General features: G+C 39.9%; 1 long non-coding RNA gene across 1 annotated transcript in view; it reads right to left on the reverse strand.

Moving 5' to 3' along the window:
* Positions 1–19,774: 19,774 nt before the first annotated feature.
* Positions 19,775–21,308, reverse strand: part of LOC105237719 — an 82,088-nt gene continuing 80,554 nt past the window's right edge. The window contains exon 4 of the long non-coding RNA XR_002142705.2: positions 19,775–19,877. This is a non-coding gene — a long non-coding RNA (uncharacterized LOC105237719). The remainder of the gene's footprint in view (positions 19,878–21,308) is intronic.

The raw sequence follows: 21,308 nt of genomic DNA on the forward strand, positions 1-21,308 counted from the left end.
GCCCAGCAGCCAATTAAAACTTGAAAGTTTTTTTTCTGTTAGCCATGTCTTTGCATACTGAAATTGGGCCGTTGGTTTTTAAAAATTTAATCTTGTAGTAATCCTTATTAAAATCTGTCTGCTTCATTCCCACTTGCCTAGTTTTGATTCTGTCATCTTGTGCATTATTTATTACCTCTAGTTTTGTGTCATCTGAAATTTGATAAGCATGCCTTCCGTCTCCTCTAAGCAGTTGTCAAAAAGTGTTAGAATGTTTATGTCGGTGAAAAAGAATAATAAGAACACCAGCTCCAGTAAATTATAGTTTACGTGCCTTCCTGCTTAAGTAATGAAGGACTGTTTTTAGGAAAATAGACTTTATTGAGCTTAATACATTTATAAATTCATTTTTCCCACAAATATTTATTGAAAATTCCCAAGGCACAACACCATACTACATACTTGAGAGACATACAAGAAGCATAAAAACATGATCTTTGACTTTGAAGAGGCTACATCCACACTGGGAAAAAAAGACATCCGAAATTGAAGCTATGACAAGGGCACATGAAAGGCATAGACAACAAAGTGCTACAGGAATTGAGGGAAAGGGAGATCATTGTGGCTGATGGGTGTGGAAGAGAGCTGCTTGGAGGTGAGTGGACTTGGTTTAGGACTTGATTACTTTTTAGGATGTGAATAATTGGAGGGAGAGAATGAGAATTCTAAGGAAAAATATGTGCAAAAGCCAGACACATGTTCCAGGGATAACAGAACAAGTCAATTCACATATACATCAGTTGAGATAACTCTAGCTGCTACAACAAACAACCTCAACAAATAGAGTGGCATAAAATTAGTAGAAGTTTATCTCTTGTTCGCTTGAAGTCTAACACAGATGGTCCTGATTGGTTCCTGACTCTTCTCCCAGAAACATGCAGGGATCCAGCCTTCTTCCATTTTGTGGCTCCAACACTACAAAATATGGCACCCAAGCTCACCATGCTTACCTTTCTAAAGCTGAAGGAAAGAGAAAGAACATACAGCACCATGTGTGAGAGGCTTAACAGGCCAGGCCAGGAAATGATGCATGTCATCCCTGCTCACATTCCTCTGGCTGGAGCTGTCACAGCTGCAGTAATCACAGGGAAGAGCTGCGAAATAGTCTTCCGTGGGCCCAGAAAGAAGAGGTAACAGGTCACAGAAACAGGCAGCAGGGTTCTGCCCTAGAGTACAATGGGAAAAATGGGAAATAAAGGTAGAAAGATAGGTTAAGCTTTCCTCACTTGAGCAATGAAGAGACAAATGGTGTGGATGGAGACTCAAGGTAGCTTCTAGAGCCAAACTCTGTGGGTGGAAGTGTGGGTCTGCTATTTTCTTGTATGATCTTAGACCCATTTCTTAAAAGCTGTTTGCCTCAGTTTCATCCTCATCTGTAAAATGGGAAATGATGAATCCATTATCATGGATTCTATGATAGGTTACGGTTACCAGCTATGAGGGTTAAGTTAGTAATACAAGGTGCTTAGAAAAATGCCCAGAATAGTACCTAGCACCTAGCAGATGTTCAATAAATATTACCCATTGACAGATTGTGAACAGAAGGCTCTGAATGTGATTTCCTACCAAAGGTCAAACCACATATCCATATTCACTGAATTATCAGAATCATACAGGTATCCTAATGCTTTCCAACACAACCATAGCTTTCCTAGGGTGACAGACCAAATCTTACCCACAGATGTAATCATAGATTCGATAAATATTTATTAAACCCTTACTACATGCTACATATTGTGCTAGGCACTGGGGTTGCAGTCATGAAGATAATGTAGGGTTTATTTATTTATTTATTTATTTATTTATTTATTATTTATTTATAGCACACATGCATGGGGGCAGGGGCAGAGGGAGAAGGAGAGAATCCCAAGCAGGTTCCATGCTCAGCGGGGAGACCAATGCGGGGTTTGATTTCATGACCTAGAAATCATGACCTGAGCCAAAATCAAGAGTCAGATGCTTAACCACTGAGCCACTCAGGTGCACCAATAATGTAGGGTTTATTATGGTCAAATTGCCCTTTTTGCTCTTCCACACATTTTAAGATCTTTATAACCAATTCCCTGTTTAAATTTCCTCCATTTGGAATACCTAGAGCTGCTTCTATTCTCCTGGGTGGACACTGATACAAAGGTAACTTTTCCTTTCCATTGATACTATTGCTGGTATCTACATTTGGAGTCAATTTTAGATAGTAACTACTTCAGGATTTAAATAGAGATTCCTGCCTTAGTCCTTTCTTACTCTATTTTTAGAAGATTCAAGATTTACTTTCACTGGGGAATGGGTATTTGGGGATGGGGGTCGGAACCCTAAAAGAGAATGAGAGCTCAAGTGTGTCCTCATCCATTTCGGTGCTAGAAATACTGGGTCAAGTAAGTACCAGGTGTATGCATTCTGACAATAAGTCCTGAGTGTTCCCACATAATAATCGTTAAATTTGAGGCAAAAAAGGTTTACAGTGGAAGACACCCATTGTCACATAGTTTCCTTGACATCCAAGGAGTGGATGATGTTTGGTTGAATGGGCAGGCAGTAGGTTATAGACCAGAAGATGGTTCCAGGGTAGTCAGGGCTCTGGTTTCTAAAGTCAAGATGTGTTCCTCCTAACTTCAGTTTCTTCAACTTTCATCTGGTAATTCATTCACTAAACAAATATTTACCAAGTACCTACCAAGTACCTACAATGTACATGGTAGAGGAATATATATAAGCAGTGACTAAGGCACAAAAAACCTGACTTTGGCTCCTGGCCTTCCTGCATTCTAGTTGCGTAACCTTGGTGTGCCTAGACCTGTGCTTCACTGTTTACCTTACTCTAAGCCCTGGAGGACTGATCTGCATGGACTGCACCACCTGGGATCCCATATTGTTGACTTTGGCCAGTGGGAGGCAATTACCAGAGATTGGAGGGCAAGAAGTGAGAAAGAGGTCAACATATTTATTCCTCTCACTCCTTTCCTACTTTTTCATGGGTTCTACAACATTCACACCCTTGTATAATCATAGCTTCTGTCTGGTGGCCCCTTTTGGGTGATTCCAGCTCCTGGATGGGTTCTGATAACTACTTACACGGAAGTAATAAACAGCACACATTCCAAAACCCACTTTTTTTTTAAAAGATTTTTTTTTTTTTAATTCGACAGAGACAGAGACAGCCAGTGAGAGAGGGAACACAAGCAGGGGGAGTGGGAGAGGAAGAAGCAGGCTCATAGCGGAAGAGCCTGATGCGGGGCTCGATCCCGTAACTCTGGGATCACGCCCTGAGCCGAAGGCAGACGCCTAACAGCTGTGCCACCCAGGCGCCCCCCAAAACCCACTTTTAAGCACATGCCATTGAACGTTTTTTAAAAAACACGATGCAAAAAAAAAAAAAAAAGGTCAATTCAGCATTTTCAGAAAGAGTATTTGGCAATATTCCATGTATAAGGAGGCTGTGTTTAGGGCCATCCACTTTATCCAGTTTCTCAAAGTGTTTCCTGGCATTGGAACGTTGATCAGAGTAGCTGTCGAACGTACTGACAGATCCAACATACCGACCATCACAGGTGTGTTTAATGTAAAGATGTCAAGGAAAGCAGCAAAGTTAGAATTCCTAACCCCCGTGTTCTGGAAAGAAGCAGCTAATTTGCTGCAGGTCAGCTGAACTGCTTAAGGGTGTTCCTCAAATTATCTACACCTGGGGGTGGCACTGGCTTCCCAGTTTTGCTAGTCTCTGGATACCTCAGCATCCCTTGTTCATTGTCTTTACCCTGCCCATACCTCTAAAAGCATTCTCTTCAAAATTCTTAGTTGAGCATGCATTCGTGGGAGCATAGTTGGGTGACTCACTTAAATTTATATGTAAATGAGAGCTATATGTAAAGTGGGAGTTATAACACCTTAATCTCCAGGTTGTTTTGAGGCTGAAATGTGATAGCATGGACAAAGGTTCTTATTGTGCCTGGCACCATGAAGTATTCAATTAATGATCAACCCTAATATTAATAGTGTTGTGCTCTTGTACCAGGCATCGTGATGAATACCAAAGTTTCCATCTGCCTTTGTGTAAAATGTCCATTTCCACCATGCTACACACCCAAGTCCTACACATGAGATAACATATAAAAAATGCTTACCTCCGTAACGGGGGTGCTATAAGCACTCAGTAAGTGCTCTTGGCTCTTCAAAGCTCAGCTTTTTCTTCCCCCCACCCCTTCCCATACAAGGAACATTTCCCCTTTCTAGACCTCTGTACCCCTTTCTATTCCTCTCGTATGCTGCTTATTATTTTCTCTTAGCAGTGTAATAACCCATTGATGCCAGAGTCATCTACTCCATTACGACCACATTAGCGGCTAATGAGATAATCAAAGTATCCTGAACAGTACAGAATACTACATAAATGTTTTGAGTCTGAGCAAGTTGTGATGTTCTATGATGATCTGCAAAGGTTACTGTGGCCCTGACATTTTAGAATTCTTTTTATTTTCAGTTTCTTAGAGCTTTTTGGAATATTATCTTTCCAGAACTATTTTGTATGGTTCTTTCTTACTTAAATGTATGTTTGTGGGGCAGAAATAGATTGTGGGAAAAACCTTTTCAAATTTTAGGTAATCTAAATGTTGAAGAAAAGAAAAACATCTCTCTGTAGTTGAAACTGGTGTGTGTGTGTGTGTGTGTGTGTGTGTGTGTGCATGCACATGCTCCTGGGCTTTGATAAGCCCCCTTCATTTCCTTATGAAACGAAGCTGCTTCATTTGCTTATGAAGAACAACGAACTGCCAGTGTTGTAATTCCAGGGAATTGTCATGTTTGCTCTTGTGGTATCAATCCACAACTGTTTTAGCATAGCATCAGAACACACGTGTCCTCGGGATCCTCCTTCCTGCTTCCTCCTTTGCATCAGTGGTACTGCTCTCTCCTGGCTAATGCTGCTGTTTCTCCTTCTTCTTCCCCTTCTTCTCATCCTCCTTTGTCCCTTCTCCCCCCTTCCCTTCCTCCATTCCACTGCTTTTATAGATTGTACTTATTTGAGAGAGAGAGAGAGAGAGAGCATGATCAGGAGAGAGGGGCAGAGGGAGAGGGAGAAGCAGGCTCCCCGCTGAGCAGGGAGCCTGACGTGGGGCTCGATCCCAGGACCCTGGAGATCATGACCTGAGCCTAAGGCAGACGCTTAACCGACTGAGCCACCCAGGCACCCCTTGTCCCACTGCTTTTAAATGTTAGTGTTTCCCAGAGTTATCTAGCCTCATTCTCTTTTCCTCCAACTTTACATGTTCTCTCCTATGGGTGAACTAATGTAGGCCCAATGCTCAAATAACTTCTCAATGCCCACAATGCCCAGACCTTCATTTCTGGCCCTGCAATCTCCCCAGTGCATCAAAGCTGCCTAGAAGACACCCCTGTTTGGCTCTCCCACAGAAACTCCAAGGTCAACATGCCCACAGAAACACATCATGTTCCTCCGAGGATCCTTCTCCCCTTCCATTCCACTGAGAGCTGCTCAAGCCAGTTATCTGAACATTATCTTTAGCTTAGCTTTCTCCTTTGCTTCTGCGTTTAATCAACCATCATGTTCTGACAGATAATCTTCCTAAAATGTCTCAAATCTATCCATGTCTCTCCAACTCTGCCACCACCTAGTCCAGAATATAATTACTGGTCTTCTGGATTATTGCAACAGCCCTCTTATTCAGAGTGGTATTTCTGAACTGCAAATCTGACCATGACACTCTCTTGCTTAAATCCTCCAGTGGCTTCTCCTATGCTCAGAATACAGTCCAAATGTCTCATCATGTCCTGCAAGACACCCCTTCACATCCTCATTCTGGTCACATTTGTCTTACGTGGATATCTGCACATGGTGTTCTATCACCTGGAATGTGCTTGATCCCATCCCTGCTTGGGTAACTCTTAAGCCTCCTTTAAGACTCAGTGAAGGCATCACCCCTTCTAAGAAGACTTCCCCAAGGCCCCTAAGCTGGCTGTGGTGGACCTGTGCTCATTTCCACTCTCATCACAGTGCTGTATTACTTGCTAGTTGAGGAGCTCTCGGCAGACAGACATACCTTTTTATTGCTGAATTGTCAATTCAGGTGTTTAGAGAATGACTTAATTAAAGCAAAGGATAGCATGCACCTTTCTCTACTCTCATCAGCCCACCTTCATAAGAATGGGTTTCAGTTCTTATAAAATAAGAGGATTATACCAGGCCAAGAGTCTATGATTCTATTCCTCCAAATACCTGTTAATTGCTATGCAGTAACTATATGATTGATTAATAGCTGTCTTCCCTACTATTGTCCAGCACTAGTCAGTAAATAGTGCTAGTTGTGTAAATAAATCTATATGTATGGATCCCTGATTTTAACTCAGAAAGTTAGCAAAACGTCAGGAAATTGAAGGCAAATTCTCTGGAAAAGTTATATAAATACTGTACTGGAATAACAGAGCTTGGAGAATAAAAGCATGGCTGATTAATGATAGGCACTCCTTTCATGAAGAGGTAGTGTCTATTTCTGCTCTCTTTGATCTGGACAGTCCTGTGACAGCTTTGACCCATACAGGATGACAGAAATGAGGGCTTGCTAGTTCCATGTGTAGCCCTTAAATGGCTCAGCAGTTTCCACTTCTCACCTGTAGGAAACCAACCATCTATTAAGAAGTGAGACTACTCTGAGACCGCCATTCTGTGAAAAGCCCAAGCCACAGGGAGAGGCCCTGGAGGAAGAGACTCAAAGAAGATAGAGGCCAAGGAATACTGAAGCACTGAAGGTGTGAGTTGAGGAAGCCATCTTGGAAGTATATCCTCCATCTCCAACTGCCTCAACCAATTCCACGTGGATCAGACATGAACCACATAGACAAGCCCTTCCCAAATTCCTGACTTACAAATCAGTGGCAAAATAAAATGATTGTTTTAAGCCACTAAGTTTCAGGGTAGTTTGTCATGCAGGGATAGGTAACTGGAACAAAGAGTAAGAAAAGTAAATTCATGATGATGAGTTGCTGAGGAAAGATGATTCAGAGGAGAATATACAGAAAGGGTGAAATAAGGAAATGTGTAACAAGAACCTCAGAGGTAAGAGCTCAGGTAATAGAGATGTTGAGCCTTTCTCCATAAAAACCACTAGCAGTTTGCAAGCTACCCATTTATGCATAATGCAGGTCCCAATTTAGAGGACCTTCTATTATAATTTTATGATGGTGCTGGGAAGAAAAAAAGTGTAGGGAAATAACCTGGCACCATTTTTTACATGACTTTATTTATAAGAGTCATCCCTGTACATTGTCAAGCATATGGAATACAAATAACCTAATTTATTTAAAAGGCAGTAGATTTTCACCCAATATTCAGTACAAGAAGGTTCCCATTTGTCAGGGGAAGTTGGGTGACAATTTTGTTGTAATGAGATTTGGCCCTAGAATGGGTATGTAAAGCTTGACTCAACCACGAGGGGAATGAGAACAGTAGTAGAGTTCATGGTCTGGGTTTGAATCCTAGCTCTGTCATAGGTGTGCAGTCTTGTACAATTTGCCTAACCTTTCTGACACTAAGCCCCTTGTATGTGAAACAGGAATAGTAATACCCACCTAAGATGGGTATTAAAAGGATTAAATAAAATTATCTTAAACAAATATGACATATGTGTGCCCTGTCTTCTCACTGGTTTAGTCAGTATTCAGCTAGCCCTTTGTTGAAATCCTGGCTTCTATACAATCCTGATCAATCATCTTAATACACAGAGCTTTGGGTTCTTCATTTGTAAAATGAATATGACATCTACCTTATGGTGTTATAAAGACTGGGATGATCCATGTAAATAAAGCTTTATAGCATATAGAGTAAGCACCCAACAAATGTTATCAGCTTCTGTGATAATGATGATGATGATGAAGAACAAGGAGGGGAAGGAGAAGAGGGAGAAGAAAATATGCAAAACCTGACAAAGACAGGCTTGTTAATATTTCTTGAGCTTCGCAATATTGTCTGCCTCACTGTAGTCTGGTGATCATCAGAAATGGTTGTTGATTGGTTGTTGATTGGTTGTTGATTGGTTGATTGGAGGAGATCATGGAAAGAGGCTGGGCATTGTCAGGAAACACTGATGAATATTAACTGGCAAAGAATGGGCTAACATTTTAGGGAATAGTCTTCAGGATTTATATCACTATAATATTGTATTCTATATAATTTTATATTTCTTTATATTTATTCTAAGGAATATGGTGAAAGAAATACACCCTTTAATGGAAGTTATATTTCCATTGCCTTTTGAAAGTTTAAACATAATTGTTATTTTCCTTTAAATTGTGTTTTGCTTTTAAAAGACTCATGGTTTGCTATAGCCCAAGAGGTAGTAACTGAAAAGCTGAAAGTAGTTAATAACTGAGATTATTTGTCCTCTCTCTCATTTTTCTTTTATAAAAAACACCAGAAGGAAATTAAATGCTTAATTAAATTAAACAAATATGTTGAGCTCTAATATTACCATGACTCGTATTTGCACCACTAATTCCTTATTTGAGTATTATGACAATTTTCACATAGTCTGAAAGTAGAGTAGGTTTGGCCCTAAATCAAAACAGGCAATGTTTGCTCTCCGTGGTCTGGGAACAGGCATTCTAGAGGAGCCCAAGTGAATGTCATCAAAACACCAGACATTCAAATATTGCTACTTCAGTTTGCTGGGCCTTGTCTTAATCCCATTAGGGTGAAGCTTGCATTCTGCTTGTCTCTGCTTGAGGGAGAGTCCTGTTGGGCTGGCCTAGTCACATTTCCTGGAGTTCACACAGATCTGATTTTGGAATTTCCAGAAATTACTATACCTATCTTAATACATACTGGAATCTAAGAGTATGATATTTCCTTGTCACATTATTCTAAAGCAACATTCAATTAAATTCAAAGAGCACACATCTGCTCTCAAAGGAAGGACTGCAAGCAATTGAAAGAGAAAACAGAATCACATGACAAAACAGCTACCTCTTCAGAAGCATGGGAGAATGAAACCATTGTAGATGGTCCAACACTTCCCTCAGTAGGTCAAACTGACATAGTCAAAATTCATCTTAGAAGTTCTTCAAAGCTCCCTCTCCCCACCCCACACACCGTTAGCAACTCTCCCCCCACTGCCTCTCTCAGCCCATCTTAAACTGCCCCCTTCATAATCAAGATGTATTCGCTCTGGAGTTCATTCTTTCAGCGTCCTCCTAAGTGTCTAATTAAACCTAATAAACCTATTTGTGCTAGGATCTTAGTAGATGAAAATAACTTTAATCAAGTCAATATTTTTTATCGAGTGACTAAGTGCCAGGCATTGTGGCTAACAATCCGCTTAGGAAATTCTGTTCACTGAAAAAATTAGGAACAAGTAGAAAGCTCCAGAATAAGGAGTTAAATAAATCATGGTACTCCATACCTGCGGGATACTCTGTAGCCACTAGAAATAAAGCTTTTGAAATTAATGCTTCCATCCATCATGGACGTTAACTAAACATATTGCAGTAATCACTTCATGATCTGTACGTATGTCCTTATGCCATACAACTTAAACCCACGCAGTGTTACATGTCAATATTACCAATGAAACTGGAGGAAAAAAGAAATAATGCTTTAGTATAATCCCAGTTTTATTTTAAAAATGTGCATAGGAAAAAAAAGAACTTTTTTTTTTTTGCATAGGAACTTTGGTTGTCTTTAATATGTAGGATTATATGTCATTTTTATTTTCAGCACATTTTTATGTACTTTCCAAATTTTCTTCCAGGAGTATGTACTTGTGTTATAATGAGCAAATAAACAATAAACATTATTTTTTGAAGGCAGTTTCTCTCTGGAAGAGTTGCCGGTTCAGTCCAGAAGATACGAGATTGAAAACAAACTATTAGTATGTTATGATAAGTGTTATTGTTTTGTATAAGGTGTTATGAGAACAACTAACCACCCATATACATAGGTGATGGAAGATTTAATAGCTACTGTCCACAATGATTCTGTGTTAAAGTCTTTAGCATAAGCAATTCCTTATACACATCTTTAGTACCAGATATGGTTCAAACCTTAGATATTTTGGTTTTGGGGGTAGTTTTAGAAAGGTAATGTGGTGAGTATATGTATTTACAGAACACCCCCAACAGGCCTGGGCCAGCACCCCATAGTCTAACATATTAATATTCCCAGGTAGTGAGATGGGCCTATTAGAATAAGGACTCTAAACTTCTCATCAGTCTAGGCCACCAAATCTGTTACTAAAAAGTCCTGCTTTGCAGAGCCTTTTGGATTTCTGCATTGTAGGCTGTGGAGCTGGACGGGCAATGTGAGGACTCAGCACTAAAGGCTGTGCAGGGTGCCGTTCATTATCTGCTCCTCAGCTCCTGGTTCATTAAGCCCAGCACTTGCTCTAATTGTAGGAGTCATAACACCAATTTCGATTCCCATTAGAGCATGTGATCGTATTTGATCATAGATAGATGCGCTCCAGGAGTGGAAATGCTCAAAGTGTGTCTTGAAGACACATGTGCTTAAGGGGTCTGGGGTGGCTTGAAAGGTGAAAGGAATGCTATTGTAAGCATGCTTTACAAACATTTAAAAAATGTGAAGAAATGTGATGTTCTAAGTAGAAGCAATATTAATAGAGCTGGCAAAAAGCATTTCTCAGTATTTTTTAAAGGCTGTCTCCAAGCCAAACATTTCCTAATCTCTCTTGGAAGAACACTGACGGCTAAGTGACAAAATGGCTGTGGTTTCAGACCTTAACTCTAAAACTGCTGAGTTTATTGATACATAGCCAGCTCAAGGAAATTTTATTTATTTATTTAATATCGTTTATATATATGTAAATAATGCGGGGTTTTTTTCAACTTCTGTGGTATAATGAATTGTGTGCAATGTGTGAGCTCGTACTGCATACCATTGAGGACAAGTAGCAATTTCTATGAAGTGACAAATAAGCAGTTTTAGGGTGAAAAAATACCAAGGATGATTCGTTTGAAATCAACCTTGACAGTTTTCTTGCTGACAAAAGGGAGGACTAGAACAAAGGTTAAATTCTTCAGTTCTAGGAAACTGCTTTGTCTTTAAGGCTTGCTTCTCCAAGCTCTGCTAGTTCATCAAGATGCACGGGTTTGATTTTCTCCTGTGATTACAAGGTCTTCCACAGTCAGACTTGCCATACAGAGCTTCTGACAGAAAAAGGAACCCCTCCATGTTTCTACCAACCATGCACTCAATGAATGTTGATTTATTAACGCAAGTTGACCATCAAGATCTAAATTCTATAAAAATTCCTCAAAATAATGATTTAGCAATCGTTACTACTTTCTAAGTAACCTTATTATCAGAAATATCAATATTCAGAAAACTCGTTTATGTGACCTGCTGTGTGCCTTCTCAACTCTGGCTGGAGTCACAAAAATGGAAACTTGGCAGTAGGGCAACTTAAGGGACCCATGTACCCTTGAATTATTGGGAGTTGGCTATTTTGAACATTTTCATCACTGTTTTCAGCAGCTGATAGACTACTGTGTGCTATAAATAGCACTAGAGCTTCAATAAGTTTCTGTTTTCATGTTAAATTCACATTTTATCAGCCTACTTTAGATTCCCGTCTTCATCGTCATCACACTAAAAATAAGTATTACCTGTTTAATATCATATAGTGCTGCCTCTGCCCCATAGAAAATAAATTAAGGATAGTCAGTCTTATCTTCTGGGACCTACAATTTTGAAGATGATTATAACAAACAGAGAGAGACACATGAGCTATAGAATAAACAATTGCATGAATTACATAGGTAAAATATTATATTGAGAACAAATCAGAGTTAACGTAGGTAGACCTTTAGTTGGTGAGTGCAGGGGCAATTATAAAAGCAACCCACAGGGAACTGCTGGTTTTTTAAAGGGCTTAATTAATTATTTAATTTAGACACTCTTTCCTGGAAGAGGGGAAATCTGGAGATTTTGCAGATTTGGTAACTGCAAAATAACTAAAATTCTGGAGTGGGAGAAATATTCCAAGATTCCTGTCATTTTTATTTTCAAACCTTGCAAGAAATGGCATCAGAACTAAGGCCCAGCAAATTCTCTTGGATTTAAGTTTTGCCTTCAGCCACATGCCACTAAGAACAGATGTGCTATTTATACTGAGAAAAGAATAAGGATTGTGCTCAAATGGATATCGAACTCTAGCTTTGATGGTGCTCATTACTATAGAAAATGTTTTGGATTTTTTTAGGTGAAGACAAATAATATATTTTTTATGAAAAAAAATAACCATAATCTCCAAAACAAAAATATGTACTGAGTGGCATTATTTTACATTTTTACAAATGGAGGACAGCTGGATTCTCATATCTTCTGCATTCAATCTATTGCAAATCTTGCGTGTTTTTTTTAAAGAATGAGTGTATATATTTAAAGAGTACAACATGATGTTTGATACACATATACATAGTGAAATAATTATTACAGTCAAACTGATTAACAACATATCCAGCTCCAAACACACTTTCTTTTTTGCGTGTGTGGCAAGGATCTACTCTCTTAGCAAATTTCTAGTACACAAGAGAGTTTTATTAACTACAGTCATCATGCTGTACATTAGATCTCAAGATGCTATAGAAAATAAATGCTAGACGGAGGCAAGATGGTGGAAGAGTAGGGGATCTCGTTTCATCTGGCCCCTTGAATTTAGCTAGATATCTAACAGGTCATTCTGAACACCCATGAATTCAACCTGAGGTGTAAGAAAAGAACTGCTGGAATTCTACAAATAGAAAAATGACCACTTTTTGCAAGGTAGAGGTGAAGAGAAGTGAATCTGAGGGTATATATCGGAAGATAGATGGTGGGGGAGGGAGCCTCCTTAAGCTGGCTACCAGAAAGTGATATAGCCCTGGAGTGCAAAATCAGAACTTGCAGAAGTCTGCTCCAGTGAGAGATGTCCCTGCCTGAAAGGTGCTCAGGAGGCGAAGCAGGGCAGAATCCTAGGTGGAACAGTGTGGTCTCGGGATCCCCGGGGTCACAGGAAGAACAGGGGTGCCTGAGCCAGCAGAGTTCCCAAGCATTGGAGTGGGGAAACTGGCTACCGTCAGCGAGGCTGGGAGTGGGCTCTCAGCTCAGTTTGCCATAAACCAGGAACTGCAGCAGGGTCTGGTGACCGCTCTCTGTGCAGGGGCACTGCAAAGGGCAGAAATGGGGCGACCCTCCTCCTTCCCCTGGCAGGATCAGTGTGGATTTGGACCACAGGAGTCTGCAGTGTTTGCGCACACAGAAGTGGAGACTGCTTTTCCCTAAGAGGGAAAGAGAGGGGGCCGGAAACTTTCAGCTCCAGGTCTGGAGATTGGGGCGCTGCCATTTTTATTTTCATCCTCTAAAGTGGTGGGGAATGGCTTCAGGGAGCAAAAGCCACACAGAACAACCCAAAGCAGCTTACACTGAGCCTGGCACCCTGGTAAGGGACAGTGTAACTCTGACCACCTGAGACACCTGAGAATCAGCACGTCAGGCCCTTCCCTCAAAAGACCAGCTGGAACGACCGGCCAACCCTAAGTTTACAGAGCACACAGAACTGCAAAACTCCAGTGCTAGGGGAAAATAGTATATAGAATTTGAGGGTTTTTTTCGTGATTCATTTATCTTTTCATTTAAAATTTCCCTTTTCTTTTTTCCTTTTCAACTAGTTTCTTATTTCATCGACTCCTTGTTTTTAAGTCTTTTTTTAACTTTCATTTTTACATTTATATTTTATAGAAATATTCTTCATTTTTGGCTTCCTTTCACTGTGCTCAACTTTATCCCCCCCCACCCCAGGATCATGCCCCCGGGCAAAAGCAGATGCTTAACTGACGGAGCTACCCCTGTGTCCTGCATCCTCTCTTGATTAAAACTCTCCACAGTGCAGGAACAGAGATAACATACTTCAATATCATAAAAACCATATATAAAAAGCCCACAACAATTAACATTCTCAATGGGGAAAACCTCTCAGCTTTCCCCCCGAAGTCAGGAACATGACAGGGATGTTCACTCTCACCACTGTTGTTCAACTTCTAGTACTAGAAGTCCTAGCCTCAGCAATCAAATAACAAAAAGAAATAAAAGGCATTCAAATGGCAAAGAAGTCAAACTTTCACTCTTCGCAGATGACATGATACTTTATGTGGAAAACCCAAAAGACTCCACCCCCAAATTGCTAGAACTCATACAGGAATATAGCAATGTGGCAGGATATAAAATTAATACACAGAAATCAATTGCACTTCTATACACTAACAAAGAGACAGAAGAAAGAGAAATTAAGGCATCGATTCCATTTACAATTGCACCAAAAACTATAAGATACCTAGGAATAAACCTAACCAAAGAGGCAAAGGATCTGTACTCTAAAAACTACAGAACATTTATGAAAGAAATTGAGGAAGACACAACGAAATGTAAAAACATTCCATGCTCATGGATTGGAAGAAGAAATATTGTTAAAATGTCTATGTTACCCAGAGCAACCTACACATTCAATGCAATCCCCATCAAAATGCCATCGACATTTTTCACAGAGCTGGAATAAATAATCCTAGAATTATATGGAACCAGAAAAGACTCCGAAAAGCCAGAGGAATGTTGAAAAAGAAAACCAAAGCTGGTGGCATCACAATACCAGACTTCAAGCTCTATTACAAAGCTGTAATCATAAGACAGTAAGGTACCGGCACAAAAACAGACACATAGATCAATGGAACAGAATAGATAACACAGAAATAGACCCTCAACTCTATGGTGAACTAATCTTCAACAAAAAAAGAAAGAATATCCAGTGGAAAAAGGACAGTCTCTTCAGTAAATAGTGCTGGGAAAATTGGACAGTCACATGTACAAGAATGAAACTGGACCATTCTACCATTCTCTTATACCATACACAAAGATAAACTCAAAATAGATGAAAGACCTAAATGTGAGACAGGAATCCATCAAAGTCCTAGAGGAGAACACAGGCAGCAACCTTTTCAACTTTGGCCACAGCAACTTCTTGCTAGACACACCTCCAAAGGCAAGGGAAACAAAAGTAAAAATGAACCATTGGAATTTCATCAAGATAAAAAGCTTCTGCACAGCAAAGGAAACAGTGGACAAAACTAAAAGGCAGCCTACAAAATGGGAGAAGAGATTTGCAAATGACCTATCAGATAAAGGGGTAGTATCCAAGATCTATAAAGAACTTATCAAACTCAACACCCAAAAAACAAATAAACCAGTCAAGAAATGGGCAGAAGACATGAACAGACATTTCTCTAAAGATGTACCAATCGTCAACAGACAAATGAAAAAATGCTCCACAACTCTTGGCAACAGGGAAATACAAATCACAACCACAATGAGATACCACCTCACACCAGTCAGAATGGCTAGAATTAACAAGACAGGAAACAACAAATGTTGGTGAGGAAGCGGAGAAAGGGGAACCCTTTTACACTGTTGTTGGGAATGCAAGCTGGTACAGCTACTCTGGAAAACAGTATGGAGGTTCCTCAAGAAGTTAAAAATAGAGCTACCCTATGGCCCAGAAATCGCACTATTAGGTATTCACCCCAAAGATACAAATGTATTGATCCAAAGTGGCACCTGCAGCCCAATGTTTATAGCAGCAATGTCCACAATAGCCAAACTAGGGAAAGAGCCAAGATGTCCATAGACAGATGAATGGATAAAGAAGATGTGATATATACATTCAATGGAATATCACTCAGCCATCAGAAAGGATGAATACTTAACATTTACATTGAGGTGGGTGGAACTAGAGGGTATCATGCTAAGTGAAATAAGTCAATCAGAGAAAAACAATGATCATATGGTTTCAGTCATATGTGGAATATAAGAAACAGCACAGAGGATAATAGGGGAAGAGAGGGAAAACTGAATGGGAAGTCATCAGAGAGGGAGAAAAACCATGAGATACTCTTAACTATAGGAAACAAACTGAGGGTTGCTAGAAGCGAGGTGGGTGGGGTAATGGGGTAATTGGGTGATGGGCATTAAGGAGGGCATGTGATATGATAAGCATTGTGTATTATATGCAACTGATGTATTATTGAACACTACATCTGAAACTAATGATAAAAAATTTAAAAAAAGAAAAGAAACGCTAATACATTAGATACACAAATGGACACATTTTCACAGACAGTATCAGTAAGACAGTTAAAGTCAATGAACTTTGAAAACAAATTATTACGAGGCCATGTTTATAAAAGCGTGTCTGAATAGCTGGAGTTCAAGCATTTATTTTATCTACTTTGTTCAGGGTAAACTGAATTAATAAAAGATAATGGGCCTCATTCTAATATGCGTCTCACTAGTCCTTATTGACCTAGCTGAAACCCTCCAAAAAGTGGCAAGTGAATTCTTTCAGTTAGAAAATATTAATGGTTTGTTTTCTGCAAATTTCACAACATTTTAAAAGAACATCTTTGAGAAAGACGCGTGAAAAAGGTATCTTCTACAGTGACAGAAATCACCCTGCTATCACTCTTGCTCTCTGGCAAGCAAATGTGGATCTGAGCTTCTAGCCAAAGGCTCACTTACACAGAGTGATTTCTATAGACATACAACTTACTTTACCACAAAGCATAAAAAATGTGGTTTTCTGAAGATAAGGATGAAAATCCACTGGATTGAGACCTGTCATCTGTACTTTAAAATGTTAGAAATAAAATGCTCTTAAACAGAAGAGATCCTCAGAGATGCCTTAGTACAGGGATGCCCAGCAGAGTTTTCAAAACACACAAAAATATCTACAAAATTGAAAGCTCATGGAGAATTGTCCTGACAGAATTCAGCTCTTCTAAGTCAATCAGGACTTGAATAACAAAACTGCGATGCAGAGTTAGAATCCTCCTGTGAAGCATTTTCCCTAAGCATTGGTTAGGATTTTATTATAGGCTACTATGATATTTTTGTCTTTAACATTTCAGCCAGAGTGCATATTTATTCGTTCATTCAACCATCAAGTGCCTACTTGATGCCAGCATTGGGGATGTAAAGCGAACATGCTATGTGGCCCCTGAACTTCTTGAATCTCACAAGAAGTAAAAAGTGCATTGAGAATATCAATGCTGCTCAAAAATTTAGAGATGTCAGGAAAGACACTCACCTCCATTTGGGGGAGCTTCATCAAAAGGAACAAATAGAAGGGCAGCCCAGGCAATGGAAATGACATTCATGAAGGTGCGGGGACAGAAACAAAGGCACTTTGGAGTCTTGGCAAAATAGCTCAAAATAAGTCGATGGATGGAAGGGGATGCCTGGCTGATTCAGTAGATACAGCATGTGACTCTTGATATCAGGGTCATGAGTTCAAGTTCCACATTGGGTGTAGAACTTACTTAAAAACAACAAAAAAAAAGAGTCGATGGGGATAAAGAGATAGGCCAGGTGACCAATGGAGAAGAAATCTTTGATGGAAGTTAAAAGCAAGGAAATGATCAGAACTACATTTAAGGACAACACTCTGGGGTAGTATGATATAATGTTCCTAAAGCAATTGGCTGTTTAATTGGCTAAGGTAAGTTGTGAGAGAAGTCACATCTTTGTCCACAGAAAAGACATCGACCTCTTTCAAATGAGTGGCTTGGTCCTTTTCTCAGCAGTTGTTTTCCTTGAATATAGGGCCACCAACTGAGGGAAGATGAAGAAGGCTTTATTCTCAGAGAGACCCTCTAGACATTACTGAGACAGTACTTGAGAACCTGGGGCCATCATCTTTCAATCAAATGCATGTTACACGGGCACTTCAAGCTCTGCTGTCAGTAACCAATGCAGATCCCAGGAAAGGGCAGTAGGCAATCGGAGCTGTCTACATAATCACAGCAATCATGAAGTAACTGACCCAGAAAGCAATTTAATGTAACTGCTCATGGTCCTTCATCTTCAAATGTCAACTTCTGCCATAATTATTCTGCTAATCAGCAATTTTCTTTCAGTATAACCAATATTTTCCTTATTTCAATATAATCTTGTTTTTCCAAATGGATTTATTATTTTTTAAATAAAATTTACTTATTTAATTTCTTGAAGTGATGGCACATTCAAATAGTTCAAGCATCAAGAAATACAGAAAGATATACAGCAATGTCTCCTTTCCCACCCCTGCCCTCTATTTGCCAAGTTCCTATACCCCTAAAACAAGTAACCAACAGTACTAGTTTCTCATATAGTTCCAGGCATTTTAGAATGTATATACAAGCCAGTACAAGGATAGATTCTTTTCCTTTTTTTTCACCCCAACAGTACACTATTTTGGCACCCTCCCTTTTTTCCCTACCTAAAAATAAATCTTGGAGAGTGTATTAATCAGCTTGGGCTGCCATAACAAAACCCCATAGATTAGGTGGCTTAAACAACAGAAGTTTATTTTCTCACATTTCTGGAGACTGGAAATCTGAGGTCAGGGTGCCAGCCATGGTTGGGTTCTGGTGAGAGCTCTCTTCCTGGCTTGCAGGTGGCCACCTTCTCACTGTGTCCTCACTAGGCAGAAAGAGACAGCAAGTCTTCCAGTGTCTCTTATTAGATGGTGATCCCACCATGACGTGATCCCTCCTTCATGACCTAATCTAACTCTAATTCCTCCCCAAGTACCATAACATTGGAGGTTCAGCCTTCAACATATGAATTTGGGTGGGGGGACACAAACATTCAGTTTATAACAGAGATCTCTTCATTTAAACATATAAAGAACTTCTCTAGCTCATTTATTTATTTATTTATTTTTTACAGCTGCACAGTATGCTACTGTTACAACATACATCTTTAAAATTGAAACTGGGGAAAATAAAGCAGTCCTTCGTCATTCTTTATTAATAGGATTTGCAGAAATAAAGTAAGACGATAGGAGTCCTAGAGATTGAGGTGATGTTTCTTTGAACTGACACCTAAACTGGAAATATATGCTGAAGATTGCTGGAAATGTATCGAAGCTTACGTAATATGTTTAACGCACACTCGTTAGCCCATCATTAGATCCTCAAAACTTTAGCTTTCTAAATCAAATATGGTTGAAATGTTATCCTAATATGAAGTTACTAACTTGAAGATGCAAATTATATTAATAAAACACATAGCCGTGAAATGTTATTTTTTCATATCAATGCTGAGAGACAACAGTCAGCTTATACCTGACTGTTACTTAACTAGACATGTTATATAGGCCATCCTAAACATGTTAGTGTATGCTTAGGTTTTGAGAAAGGTATTTGTGTAGAATAAAATTTAGTGATCTTTATTAATAAAATTCGAATGGTTATTCAGTTCAGACAAGGGAACGAATCAAGAATGAGGAAGAGAAAAAAAGTATGGTCACAAAATACTTCTGGACAACCTTACTGAAAGCAAAATAATAGACTGTATGCTATTGATGAGGGAGCAGAAGGCTGGCTGAAGACAAAGAAGCTGACACCCTGCAACCCCCCTTCCCCCATTCTTGGGTGGTAGGTGTGTGACATTCTTCCAGGAAGGCCCCAACCATCTTAATGCTAATGCTTTACTAGAGGGGAAAACAACCTTGACAATGGCAAGGCCTCTGATATCCTGTGAGTCTTCTTCAACATATGAAAGTACCTTCTCAACCTCCGTTTTCCTTTCATCCCCCAACCCCGTAGTATATAATCAGCCACCCCTCACCACCCCAAGCAGCAGCTCTTTCTGCCCACGGGTGCTGTCCCCATGCTTTAATAAACCACCATTCTGCATCATAGACGCCTCAAGAATTCTTTCTTGGTCTACGGCTACGGACTCCATCCCACTGAGCCTCACCTGTATCCCAAAATCACATCACTATTCCAGCAGCCTGAACCATCACTGTCTGAAAAAAGAGAAGGGAGAGACAGAGTGAACAGAAGGTAGTGAACGGAACAATGTGTTCTTAAAAATATAGCTTAAAGTGGATTCAGGGATAAGAGAGCAAGGAATCAAAGAGGGAACCAAGGTTTCAAGCCTAGGTGACTGGGTAGAAAAGTAACACTGTTGGCTGAGATAGGTGCAAGATATTTAGGAGGGGTGAGTTTATTTTATATACCTTATGTTTGGGGCTAATGAGATATCGTTATTAGCGGGCATTTACCAGGTTGAAGGGAAGGGAGAGATCTGGGATTTGTTTTAAGAAGTATTTATGAGAATAAGAGAGAGGAGTGGGGCAAGAAGGAGCAAGGACAGAAAGATAGAGACCACTCCCATTCAGAGGTAGAAGGAAACAGATGGGCATTAAAGGAGAGAGAAGAATAGTCAGAGAGAGAGAAGGTGAACTAAGGCAGTGAGTTGCAGACACCAAAAGAGGAGGGGAAAGTCAAATGTGCCACGTGCTGGTAGAAGGGTCAACAAAGATATGGACAACCCCAAAATACGTTAGGAGACATCAGATTTTAAGACATTAAGTAATGAGTTGAATACTGAGAAAGTAAACTCAAAAAATGCATTACACTGATAATTTTTCGAGATGATTGTGAAGAAGAAAGGATAACAATGTTATTCCACATTTTTATTCCGCTGTAAAGTCATAGAGTATTTCCACATATATTCTCTCTTTTGATGATATCTCAAGGGGATAGTCCTGCAGGTAGATGTGTGGAGAAAGACGCAGTGGAGAGGGGTAATCAAAGATGTAAATAAAGGTTGGAGTTTTGGATGGAGTTAGTTTCTTAGGGAGGTAAAAGAGGAAAGAATTTAGTGCTGGAAAAGAGTAGTGGGTAATGACGTGGGAAACAAACGCAGAAGGAAATGTAGATAAAGTTAAATGTCCATGGAATCTGTAGCCCATTGACAAATACTTGAGGCAGGCAGAGTGTTCCTCCAGGAAGCTCCTAAGGGTCTCAATGTTAATGCCTAGAGGGAAAAACTACCTTAGTTTGACAATAGCAAGGCCTCCTGCATCCCTTTAGCATATGAAAATCCTTTTGAACTTCCTTCATCTTTAGTTCTGCCAACACCAAGTATATAAGCAGTTGCTCTCATAATCCAGGGGCAGCTGGGGGGAGCAGGGAGCCGCGGGGCAGGGGGCAGCAGCAGCTCCTTCTGCCCACAAGTCCGGTCCCCAGGCTTTACTAAAACGACCATTTTGCACCGAAGACGGCTCAAGAAGTCTTTCTTGCCTGTGGGCTCCAGACCCCACCAAACCTCACCTATATATTCCGAAAACTACATCAGGTAAGAGACAACATTTTGAGGTAAAAATAGTTAAGAAAGATTCATGACTAAAAAGACATGAAAGTAATCAAAGTAACCTTGAATCAAGGGCCCA

Source organism: Ailuropoda melanoleuca, chromosome 2, assembly GCF_002007445.2.
Source record: "Ailuropoda melanoleuca isolate Jingjing chromosome 2, ASM200744v2, whole genome shotgun sequence".
NCBI lineage: Eukaryota > Metazoa > Chordata > Mammalia > Carnivora > Ursidae > Ailuropoda > Ailuropoda melanoleuca.